The sequence below is a fragment of the Triticum aestivum genome, chromosome 5D, assembly GCF_018294505.1.
Source record: "Triticum aestivum cultivar Chinese Spring chromosome 5D, IWGSC CS RefSeq v2.1, whole genome shotgun sequence".
NCBI lineage: Eukaryota > Viridiplantae > Streptophyta > Magnoliopsida > Poales > Poaceae > Triticum > Triticum aestivum.
The window spans coordinates 505,872-518,617 of record NC_057808.1 but is presented as its reverse complement, the minus strand read 5'-3'; the positions used below and the strand labels follow the sequence as shown (position 1 = coordinate 518,617).

The following is a 12,746-nucleotide window of genomic DNA, read 5'->3' as shown; positions in this document are numbered from 1 at the left end:
AAAATCCTCCAAACCGAATGAGGCCTCATCATGTAAATATGGCTGGTTACATGTTGTAACATTAAAATCTATTATTACTAGCACATTGACCAAACATGCATACATATACTCTACTATTTGAGTTTACAACTATCATAGGCAGTGGTACATCTAATGAGAATATGTACGACTCACCCATAGAAGGGAGCATAAACAGGTGAGATGATGCATTGCAGTTATTAATCCAAAAGCAAAGACATGCTAACATGAGTGCTTCAGTTTGACTCAAGAAAAGGGACCTCATGAGGCCCCGACTAAGGAACCAAATAAAAAACCAAGTCCTTCAGAGGCTTGGCATCATCCATTTCCACATCAGAATTAGCATGCATCATGCTTTTCTCTTGATCTTCATCTTGATGTACCCAACACAAGTGCAACTTAGGCAATATATGATGACTGCTAGCATGCTACTACTTCTGAAACCACAACTACAGCCAATTGAACATATAAACCCTGAAGAAGTGGTAGTCACAACGAAGCTAGCCACGTCGCCTTTAAATCGCTGCTGCCACCGCCTGTAATTTTCATTCCCCGCCGAGGGCATCTTAGTAATTTTCCCCCGCCGAGGGCATCTTGGTAATTTCACGTACAGATGTATAAAAGCCAGCTGCCTGTGGAGAAGACCTAGCCGCCCGCCACTCTCCTCTTTCTGCCGCCTCCACGCTCGCTTCCTCCTCCATCCTCCCGCGTCAGTCGCACCCCCTCCTCCCCTCCCGCATCTCGTCCACCCTGGGATCCGGCGAGGTCGGGTCCTCGAGCCATGGAGGCACTCGTCGCCGGTCCCTCGCAGTTGGCCTCCCGTGCGTCGCACCACCCCTCCTGCCGCCTCGGCTCTCTCCCCCCGCCTCGGCTCTCACCTCCAGCTGCAGCTCTAGAGGAGAGGAGAAGACAAAGACAGAGAGATGGCCGCCGGTGCTGGCGCTGCTGCTGGCGTCGATGCTGGCGGCCCCGCCGCCGACTGCTACTCCTCCACCGCCTCGCCTCTTCCTCCTCCTCGCCTTCCCATCGCTCACGCGCAGGTCGCCCGACGGCAGGGATGGTCAGGAAGGCTTCCCAGCCCGACGGTGCCGTCATGGGAGCTGCAGGGCGGAGGTGAGGATGCGTCGCTCGCGGATTTGATCGAGGGTGCCACGCCGCCGTCGCCGACTGGATTTGCTCCTCCATCGCCGCCGCGAGTCAACTCCACCGTTGTCGCCAGGAATCCGTCCCCGGCAAGGTCTCCCTCGTTGCTCCTCCTCCTACAATCTCTCCCACAATGGTATAGTACGGTGGTTTGATTTGGTTCTTTTGGTGGTATGTTCCCTACCGTCTCTCTTTTTTCAGTTTCTAACTTCGATGCTTTGGTTTGTTGTTTTGTCCAGCAGGAGGAGCGGAAGGGGCCACGGATGAGGAGGAAGGAGACTAGCAGGAGGAGGAGATATTCTTTTTCGATTTGGTTCTCATGCTGGCATCTCCCTGCTGTCTGCTTTCCTTTTAGTTTCCAACTTTGATGCTTGGATTTGTTGTCTTGGCCAGCAGGAGTAGGAGGAGACAGGGAGGATGAGGAAGGAGACAAGAAGGAGGAAGAGAAAATCTTGCTTGCCTTATGGACTCGCAATAAACAGGTGTGTGTTGTGCTACTCATGCCTTTTTTAATCTCACTAACGACGGTGTTTTACTGGATTGAATCAGAGGAAGCTCATATTTGTTTCCTGGACAATATTTTCCTCATGTGTTGCATTCTGGAAAGGGTGTCTTTGGCCAGTTTTCTGTTCTTTCATTGTTTCAATTGTGTGACTCTACACATGTATCCTCACAATTAGTGGCGCCTACAAGAATGCCAGGCCTACCTGTAGCTTTTCTTATGTAGTTAAATAAAACAACTCAGGGTCTCACACTTTCCTTTCTTTCCAATATAATAAGGCTGCTATTGCCTGTTAATACTTCACATTGGTGATGAGCTTTAAACCAGTTATAGTTCATCGATTATCTTATGACTTTTTGATAAACATAATTATATTTTAATTTGCTCTATTGTTTTCTTATTTTTTCTATCAAACTGCCATATATGATACACGAAGAAGCATTTACCTGAAGACATTAATAGAGTTTTCATGTAGAATTTGTTCTTTTTTTTTGCTCCCTTAAATTAGACGATCAAGAAACCGGATAAGCGTCACATTGGTTCAGGCTTGGTGCTAGATAGTTAGCTCCCATTTATCCTGGACAAGTACTGTATTCTCAAATCTATATGGTTAGTTGTACCTCTTCTTTGATGTTGGCGCTACAGATCCATCTCGGTCATTTAGGGAAACTGAAATCTGCATCTTCAACTCATAGTTTGCCAATTTGGATTATTTATGAGAACAATCCTACCTGGTTATATCCTTGACAAAATTTCTTGAGATTTATTGATATTGTTCTTGGATACTTATAGAGTCAAACTTTGCAGGCAATTGGTTGGGCTACATGATAGACACTTTAATATATCTTCTTGGAAGCCGCTTAGTGTTCCAATGAATAATTGTCGCTGGTGTGGTGAACGCCTTCATTGTTTGGTGGGCTGCTTCCTGCCTGGTGTGGTTGAAGAATTTTCAGAGGTATGGTTCATCTTTCGTGCAGCCTTTAGTTTGAGTTTCTGTTGACACATTAAATTTCCCTTTCCTGTAGACCCCTCCTTTTTCGTTTTATTAGTTGGGTGTAATAGCAAATCATCTATAATTATTTTGTTTAACTACAATCTGATGCAAAAGAGTTCTGTTTAGTTCTCATAGTTCATCCATTATATGTTTGCTTTCAAAACAAAGAAATCGGCTGTCCAAGTTCTGATCATGCTCTTATTGAGATTCAGTCCTCCTTGATCTTTTTTCTGTATGCTTGCATCTCCTTAGCATCCAAGTTCTGATCATGCTACAATCTTGTTTTAAATTTATATGGATCGATTATCTTATGACTTTTTGATAAACATAATTATATTTTAATGTGCTCTATTGTTTTCTTATTTTTTCTATCAAACTGCCATATATGATACACGAAGAAGCATTTACCTGGAGACATTAATAGAGTTTTCACGTAGAATTTGTTCTTTTTTTTGCTCCCTTAAATTGGACGATCAAGAAACCTGGTAAGCGTCACGTTGGTTCAGGCTTGGTACTAGATAGTTAGCTCCCATTTATCCTGGACAAGTACTTTATTCTCAAATCTATATGGTTAGTTGTACCTCTTCTTTGATGTTGGCGCTACAGATCCATCTCGGTCATTTAGGGAAACTGAGATCTGCATCTTCAACTCATAGTTTGCCGGTTTGGATTATTTATGAGAACAATCCTACCTGGTTATATCCTTGACAAAATTTCTTGAGATTTATTGATATTGTTCTTGGATACTTATAGAGTCAAACTCTGCAGGCAATTGGTTGGGCTACATGATAGACACTTTAATATATCTTCTTGGAAGCCGCTTAGTGTTCCAATGAATAATTGTCGCTGGTGTGGTGAACGCCTTCATTGTTTGGTGGGTTGCTTCCTGCCTGGTGTGGTTGAAGAATTTTCAGAGGTATGGTTCATCTTTCGTGCAGCCTTTAGTTTGAGTTTCTGTTGACACATTAAATTTCCCTTTCCTGTAGACCCCTCCTTTTTCATTTTATTAGTTGGGTGTAATAGCAAATCATCTATAATTATTTTGTTTAACTACAATCTGATGCAAAAGAGTTCTGTTTAGTTCTCATAGTTCATCCATTATATGTTTGCTTTCAAAACAATGAAATCGGCTGTCCAAGTTCTGATCATGCTCTGATTGAGATTCAGTCCTTGATCTTTTTTCTGTATGCTTGCATCTCCTTAGCGTCCAAGTTCTGATCATGCTACAATCTTGTTTCAAATTTATATGGATCGATTATCTTATGACTTTTTGATAAACATAATTATATTTTAATTTTCTCTATTGTTTTCTTATTTTTTCTATCAAACTGCCATATATGAGACACGAAGAAGCATTTACCTGAAGACATTAATAGAGTTTTCACGTAGAATTTGTTCTTTTTTTGCTCCCTTAAATTAGACGATCAAGAAACCTGATAAGCGTCACGTAGGTTCAGGCTTGGTGCTAGATATTTAGCTCCCATTTATCCTGGACAAGTACTGTATTCTCAAATCTATATGGTTAGTTGTACCTCTTCTTTGATGTTGGCGCTACAGATCCATCTCGGTCATTTAGGGAAACTGAAATCTGCATCTTCAACTCATAGTTTGCCAGTTTGGATTATTTATGAGAACAATCCTACCTGTTTATATCCTTGACCAAAATTTCTTGAGATTTATTGATATTGTTCTTGGATACTTATAGAGTCAAACTCTGCAGGCAATTGGTTGGGCTACATGATAGACACTTTAATATATCTTCTTGGAAGCCGCTTAGTGTTCCAATGAATAATTGTCGCTGGTGTGGTGAACGCCTTCATTGTTTGGTGGGCTGCTTCCTGCCTGGTGTGGTTGAAGAATTTTCAGAGGTATTGTTCATCTTTCGTGCAGCCTTTAGTTTGAGTTTCTGTTGACACATTAAATTTCCCTTTCCTGTAGACCCCTCCTTTTTCGTTTTATTAGTTGGGTGTAATAGCAAATCATCTATAATTATTTTGTTTAACTACAATCTGATGCAAAAGAGTTCAGTTTAGTTCTCATAGTTCATCCATTATATGTTTGCTTTCAAAACAAAGAAATCGGCTGTCGAAGTTCTGATCATGCTCTTATTGAGATTCAGTCCTCCTTGATCTTTTTTCTGTATGCTTGCATCTCCTTAGCGTCCAAGTTCTGATCATGCTACAATCTTGTTTTAAATTTATATGGATCGATTATCTTATGACTTTTTGATAAACATAATTATATTTTAATTTGCTCTATTGTTTTCTTATTTTTTCTATCAAACTGCCATATATGATACACGAAGAAGCATTTACCTGAAGACATTAATAGAGTTTTCACGTAGAATTTGTTCTTTTTTTGCCCCCTTAAATTGGACGATCAAGAAACCTGGTAAGCGTCACGTTGGTTCAGGCTTGGTACTAGATAGTTAGCTCCCATTTATCCTGGACAAGTAATGTATTCTCAAATCTATATGGTTAGTTGTACCTCTTCTTTGATGTTGGCGCTACAGATCCATCTCGGTTATTTAGGGAAACTGAGATCTGCATCTTCAACTCATAGTTTGCCGGTTTGGATTATTTATGAGAACAACCCTACCTGGTTATATCCTTGACAAAATTTCTTGAGATTTATTGATATTGTTCTTGGATACTTATAGAGTCAAACTCTGCAGGCAATTGGTTGGGCTACATGATAGACACTTTAATATATCTTCTTGGAAGCCGCTTAGTGTTCCAATGAATAATTGTCGCTGGTGTGGTGAACGCCTTCATTGTTTGGTGGGCTGCTTCCTGCCTGGTGTGGTTGAAGAATTTTCAGAGGTATGGTTCATCTTTCGTGCAGCCTTTAGTTTGAGTTTCTGTTGACACATTAAATTTCCCTTTCCTGTAGACCCCTCCTTTTTCATTTTATTAGTTGGGTGTAATAGCAAATCATCTATAATTATTTTGTTTAACTACAATCTGATGCAAAAGAGTTCTGTTTAGTTCTCATAGTTCATCCATTATATGTTTGCTTTCAAAACAAAGAAATCGGTTGTCCAAGTTCTGATCATGCTCTGATTGAGATTCAGTCCTCCTTGATCTTTTTTCTGTATGCTTGCATCTCCTTAGCGTCCAAGTTTTGATCATGCTACAATCTTGTTTCAAATTTATTCTAATAGATGTATGTACCATGATGATTGAGGAGGCGTATCGATGGAAATAAATCTGAAGAAAATAAGTAAGTCGCCTCCATCAGCGAGGCTGTGAACAACTCGTGGTGCCCCTGTTAACCTCCTCAATGTTTGCGTTGTTTGCCTGTAGGTCAAATGCCCACTATTCAGCAGACATGTAACTCTGTTTCTTAAATCCCTTTCTCTATTCATCGCCCTGTTGATACATGCTTAGCAATCATATAAATTGTACTCATATATAATTTAATATATCTCAGATACAGTGTCCAGATCATTTAGGAACCAGCGTCACTTCAAAAAAAGATAGGACCTGATACACATTACATTCATGGACTGCTGATATACCTGATGCATTTCTTCATGATGGTCGGTTTCCTTTCACCAGATCTGACATATTTAATTCTGTGTGCTTGGAACCCGAAACTGATCGAGATCTTCAGTTCTTACTTGCAGATGTTCTGTTATTCAGAGTAATTCAGTTTCCAGTCTCTGTATATTAATCAAATTATGGGTTATTTTCAACCTTATACCCTTTTATTATGTGTTCAGTTATGTTTCCATGGGTTTGCATATGTATTAACAATAAAAAACAGACTATTATTTTGTTTATACTTGAACCAAAGGGTGTACAATTAATTTGCTCTTACGAAAGGAATGAGTAGTCAGCTAGCTGAATGAGATGACAATCATGACAAGCGAACCAACACATGTAGAGAAATGTTATTTTCCAGTTCATTGTGAAAGAAGGCACATAAGTTTTCAGAGTTCTAGAATGTGTTTCATTAAGAAACAATTATAACACTGTACTCTAACAAATCACACATATGGAGAAATGTTATTTTCGAGTCTCCATAACATACTGATCTTTTTTTAGATATATGAACTTGCATTCGCTTTGTTAATTCTTCTGCAATGCAGGTAATATTCCTAATCATTGCTGCTGACGCTGAAAAACTACTCCTGAAGCACTAGAAGTGCCCTCTCTATGGCGCATCACTCACTGGATCCAGATGGGCAACATTCCGCTTCAAAATTAAAGAGTACAGTTTTTGCCTGCCATCATTGCTTACCAAGAGTAATCTACCATGTGCCTAATATATATATACATAATTGTTGCACCATCACAAGATTCCCAGGATATACATGGGCATAACTTTCTTTACTGTGAATTAATCGACATGATGCTGACAGGAGGAAAGGCAGGCTGTCATTTCTAAAGGTTGAGATTTTCTGTTTTAAGGAATAGCAATGCTAAATTCTACAATGGTACTCTGTCGAATGTTTACAAATACCACGAAGCTAGAGATCTATTGTGAAAACTTTCTTTCTTTTGTTTGTTATAAGTTTTTAGTCAAAAAAACATGACTTTTCCATTACCAAACAAATATGTAAGATTTATTGCTTTTCTAACCGAAGTGTTCCTGACAATTACATATGAGAGTACATATAACTGAGTTGTGCTGACTTGCTTTTTCTAAACTGGTAAGCTGGAGTCAGAGTTACATATGAGAGTAGAGATAATTAAGTTCTGCTCCTGACTTGATTAACAAAAGCTATAGAAGAAAGGGACCAAATACCAGACAGCTGAAAATTCAAAGAAAGGTGGAAGTAGGGAACTACACAACTTGATTCAAGGTTACAAATGGACAAAGGGCATCTATTGAGCAGCAGAAAACAATAATGGACTGAGCTAAGGATATAGTGGTCAATTAGTAAAGAGATCTGTGGTAAGTGTAGCAGCGGGACGCAAACGGAACTTTTGTGACTTACTGAAGTCGAGCAGGAGTTCAGAAAAGAAATTGCAACCGAAGTAGAACCTCTTCACCAAGAGAACATAGGGATTTTAAGTTTTTTGTAGCCTGCACCGGAGACTGTAGAGTTAAGTTTCTACATCTTAGTGTACAGTTTAACTATATAAGGTTACTTACTATGTAGTAAATATTGGCTTTTGCCATTGCTGATCAAGTCCTTCTCTCTGTGCTTGGAAGCATAAACCTACTTAGTGATCCGTTTTCAGTTAAGCTAAACTTATATCTTTCTGCTAACATTTTAGTGCTCTAATGATTATTCAGAAGGGGATTTGCATGTTCCTAGATGCATAGCCTTTCTTATATATGTTTTCAGAAGACTGGATTTTTTAGGGATAACATTGGGATTTAAGATAGTTTTTTTTTGTTGAATTCGGGAACTGAAATCCGAATAAACCATATCTTGAGAGGCCAGCATAATGGTACTTGAAATAAATGCTAATCCGCACTCACATCTTATGGTGATTTGGTCAAAGCTACTACTAAGCGAAGATATTTAACATGCTATAAGAAGTTATGGCTTTTGTGTTCCGATATAATAACTAACAAAAAGATTAGCCCTATGGAGGCATGCGGGAGTACGAGGGACGAGAACACTGGGCCTCGAGTTGCATACATACATGCAGGACCCGCCCTCCCACCATGAAACAAGTCAACAACAATATAAATCAAAATCGAGTGAGAATATGAGGGACAAGGGATGGACCATATGAATAGTATAACTGTTTATTGAAGAGTCTCATATGGTGAAAATTGAGGGTTCTTGCATACATGGTGCAGTTCGGTTCGACGTCTAGGTGGTCACATGCCCAGGCTTCCTCAATGATTGAGGAGTTACAACCAGGAGTACCATGCCTCTCATGTAAGTGCATTCAAATATTACATGGTTACATGCGAGAATTTGTTTCTCCAGGTGCAACGCACGAGCATATGTCCTAGTAATACTCACAAAAGCCTTGTGCACCGGCTCATTCCGATTGCGCAAGTGTATTATATTCGGGCTCATCCCGCGGAAGGCCTTGTGCACCGGCTCATTCTTCCTGCCGTACAAGCAGTGTATCCGGGGTTCACCCTGCTTGTGGATAAAAATGTGTCGCTATTTCTCGCACACAACGTTGTCCCGTTTTGGAACGACCGACCTTATTCTGGGCGCAAGGAGCCAAATGCCGGGGTCCGAGGATGAGAGCGGACGCCAAGGCCAAGTCCTAACAACATTTTTAGCAGACCCCGTATAAAGCCGCGACCCATAAAATAACCGCCAAAATACGGGTCGGCTCGGAAAATCCCGCCCCACCAGACCCAGCAAACACGTTCGACCCGTATGTTTTTTGAGGGGCGCGGCAAAATCCCGTCCTCAACCCATGAAACGCAGGTTTCTGCCCCGCCCCTACGGTGCCCCGTATCCCAGAAAAGCGGTTGGCGGGAGGGACATTTCAGCCCGCGCTCTTTCCCCACCCCTTTCCGCCGCCGCTCGCCATTGGTTCCGCCCGTCCGCCGACGGTGATTCCGGCCAAACCTGCGGACGCAAGCGGGCCACGGGGGCGCCCCTACCCTCTTCCGCCGAGCCGCTGCCCCGGCTCCCCGGATCCGCCGATCCGAGTCGCCCCTAACCGCCGTCGCCACCCGGGATCCGCCGCCCACGAGCCACCCCTAGTCGTCGCCGCCGCCTCCGCATCCCCTGCCGGAGAGCCACCGCCCCGAGCAGCCGGTGTGTATGTACTTGTGCTAGTGCCGATCGGTATGCATTGTTAATTAACGCGGCAGGCGGTTTGTGAATTTAGATGGAATTGAGCCCGTGCGAGAAGTTTTTACTAGACGATTCATCCGATTCAGACGACTCGGATGTTGAGACGCTGCTTGTCAACTACTGCCAGCAGATGTTGGTGATGGCCCTTGCCGTCAAGGAGCACGAAGATGAGAACCGAAAGAGGCGGCGATGATCGACCTTCGGACGTCTTTGCATTCCTCAAAATTGCCATCTCAAAAATGAGATATTGATGCAAGACTACTTCACGGACAGTCCAACATATCCGCCGCACCCTCTTTGTCAAAATTGTGCAAGCTTGCGAGGCCAATTGTCGGTATTTTACTCAAAGAAGAAATGCTGCTGTTGACACCACATTTTGGCATGACATAAAAGGCAAATAAGATGACCTCGAGTGAAAGGGTTTTCAGCGTGAAAAGTTTCACGTCGCCGAGTGGAACAACTTTGATGTTTCGGTTATCGTCATCCGACCTTATCTTAGGGACCGAAATTGTACTCCGAGTGGCAGGATTCAGTGTTCTGAGTGGTTTTCGGCTGATCACACTTTCAAGACGGCCTCGGATGAAGGAGCACTCTAAAGGAATTGTCTTCGTCTTGTCGAGGCAATCGATTTTGATATATAAATTATCTCAATCCTAATTCATATGCAAAAGTTAGAGACAATACACTACAGACCGAACCTAAACGAAAATATGGCGCGAAGTACCAGACACCCTGTCTGATGGGTCGCGCGAGCAATTAGGCCCTCAAGATGGCCTTGAATCGAAAAACCTTCAACACGGGAAAGTTTCGTCTCGTCGAGACGATCGATTTTCATATATAATACGTCTCAATTCGAGGTCGTATGAGACCTGGAGAGACAAATCAAGATCAGGCTATGTTTTCAGTCGGGAATTCCGAGTGAAAACTTACCGATCGAGTGAAAGTTTGCCATCTGGGTGAACTTATTTTCATCCGAGTGAAAATATTGTTATCCGAGTGAAAAGATTACCATTGGGATGAAAGCTTGCCGATTGAGTAAGATATTGCCTTCCGAGTGAAAATATAGTCATCCGAGTGAAAGATTGTCTTCCGAGTGAAAATTTTGCCATCCGAGTGAAAGATCCTAACATCCGAGTGAAAAAGTCCAGTCGGACGATCCGAGTGAATGACTCCAATATCCGAGTGGATGAGCTCGAATCCGAATGAAACTGAACATGTGCCCGAAAGTTTATCAAGATTACCTCGGATGGAGAAGTGTTCAATACGGAAGTTGTGCATATTGTCAAAACGGTAAACTTTGGTTTTGGAGTCATCATCATCAGAGATAGTATATGGCCTGCAAATTCACTACGAGACTCGGACAATCCAGTCTGCTGCAAGACCGAGTCCGACTGGAAGGTAAAGATGACCTCGAAAAGTATTCAAGATGGCCTTATTTGAAAAAGTGATCAACATGAGAGTTGTTCGTATCGTCAAGGCGCACAAGTTTGATATTTGGGTCGTCTTGATCGGAGATCATATGCAAGCTCGACGGACCGCGCAAGGAGGAAGACAGAAGTTGGGCCAGATTCAGACTGAATCCGAGTTGGAATAGAACTAGGACTCTAGGGCGTGAATTGATGTAATTTTTTGTAAGGAAAGCCTAGATGAATCCTTTACTTGTACGGGAAGTCCAGCCGCCTCTTATATATGTTGGGGTGATGGTCGATTGAACAACACCAATCGAACCAATCAATCTATTACACTTTTGTGTTCATCTATCTTTATCGCCTACCCTTGTATCTTTCTTTCTCGTTCTTCGTTCATTCTTCGCATTGGAGGGCAGCGATCCATGAGTCTCTAGGGGCGAGCGAATCGACCTAGGGCAGCCCATAGCCGCCGCACTCCCTGACGGGGTCCCTCCCGGGCGTGTGGCGTTTCGGGTCTTCAAAAGCGCCCACCGACTGTCCTGCGTATCGCGCTGTCGGTCGGGTCTCCTTCGACGTGAGTTGTGGTGCATCACCCCCGGCGTAGAGGGTACACGTGACGTGTTCGTGTGTCAACAGCTACGGGCTTGAAGGGATTTAGTGCATATCAAAAATCTCGGCAGCTATGCGGGTAATTGCATACGGCATTCCGGCTGACTATGCCGATGAGTACCTTCGCATTGGTGAAGATGCTACAATTGAGTGAGTGCGTAGGTTAGCCAAAGTGATCATCCGTGTCTTTGGTCCTGAATATCTTCGGGCACCCAACGAGGAAGACACAAAAAAATTGATGGCAGCTAATGATAGAAGAGGTTGGCCTGGCATGCTAGGTAGCATAGATTATATGCATTGGACATGTAAAAATTGCCCAAAGGCATGCCAGGGAATGTATTGTGACAAGTCTCGTGATGCAACAATTGTGCTAGAGGCCGTAGCATCCGAGGATTTAGAATTTCGCATTGCTTTTTTGTTATGCCGGGTACTCTCAATGATATCAATGTGTTGTAACGGTCTCATTTGTTTGCTAGGCTTGCTCGTGGTGATGCTCCTGTTTGCAACTACACTATCCATGGGCATGAATACACAAAGGGGTACTATCTTAGAGATGGTATATACCCTCTTTGGTGCACATTTGTCAAGAGCATCAGAGAGGCCCAAACTAGTAAATAATGTGAATTCACAAGGGTACAAGAGGCAACCCGAAAAGACATTGAAAGAGCATTCAGGGTTTTGCAATCTAGTTTTGCCATAGTTTGTGGTCCTGCTCATTTTTGGGACAAGCGAACCTTGAAAAACATCATGACATGTTGTGTTATTCTTCACAATATGATAATCGAAGATGAGATAGGCATGAACTTGGAGTTCTTCTACTACAATGTGGGTAGCCGTGTCAAACCAGTTAGAGACCCTAACCGCACTAGAGCTTTTCTTCAGACCTACAAGGAGATTGAACATGCAAACACCCACTTTTAGCTTTAGGAGGATCTCATTGAGTACCATTGGCAAAGGGCTGGCCAGTAACACATTCCATTTTTCCATTCATTTTCATTTAATTCATTTGTGATTTGTATTCGGGACAAGTTTTGTATTGAATTATTCAGTTTGCTTCGGTGATTTGAATAATTATTGTAATTTGGATAATTGTTGTATCGTCAAATTGACATTTTTCCTTATATTGCAAATTAGCAATTCTGAATATGTGCATATGTGTCAAATTCAGATAAAACCGCAAACGACTTTGCAGGCCGACGCGGTTGGGCACAGAGTAAGACACCGCATAGCGGAACTGTAAAATGGAATATCAGCGAGTATTCCTTTTTACAGTTCGGTTTTGCGGGGTCTGACTCTGCGCCCGCCCGCCCCGGCCGGCAAAGCCGTTTTTCGACGAACTGT

At 42.4% G+C, this 12,746-nt stretch overlaps 1 long non-coding RNA gene across 18 annotated transcripts; it reads left to right on the top strand.

Moving 5' to 3' along the window:
- The first annotated feature begins 665 nt into the window (after positions 1 to 665).
- On the top strand, positions 666 to 7,830 carry LOC123119002 (uncharacterized). 18 transcript variants are annotated; one of them, XR_006458369.1, is made up of 9 exons: positions 672 to 1,297; positions 1,404 to 1,643; positions 2,471 to 2,618; positions 3,426 to 3,573; positions 4,378 to 4,525; positions 5,332 to 5,479; positions 5,821 to 5,879; positions 5,963 to 5,989; positions 6,090 to 7,830. It is a non-coding gene; the product is annotated as an uncharacterized lncRNA (long non-coding RNA). The 18 variants fall into 18 exon arrangements; XR_006458375.1 differs by having other exon boundaries at positions 5,821 to 6,198; positions 6,286 to 6,302; positions 6,751 to 7,830; XR_006458371.1 differs by having other exon boundaries at positions 5,821 to 6,198; positions 6,286 to 6,343; positions 6,751 to 7,830.
- Positions 7,831 to 12,746: the final 4,916 nt, after the last annotated feature.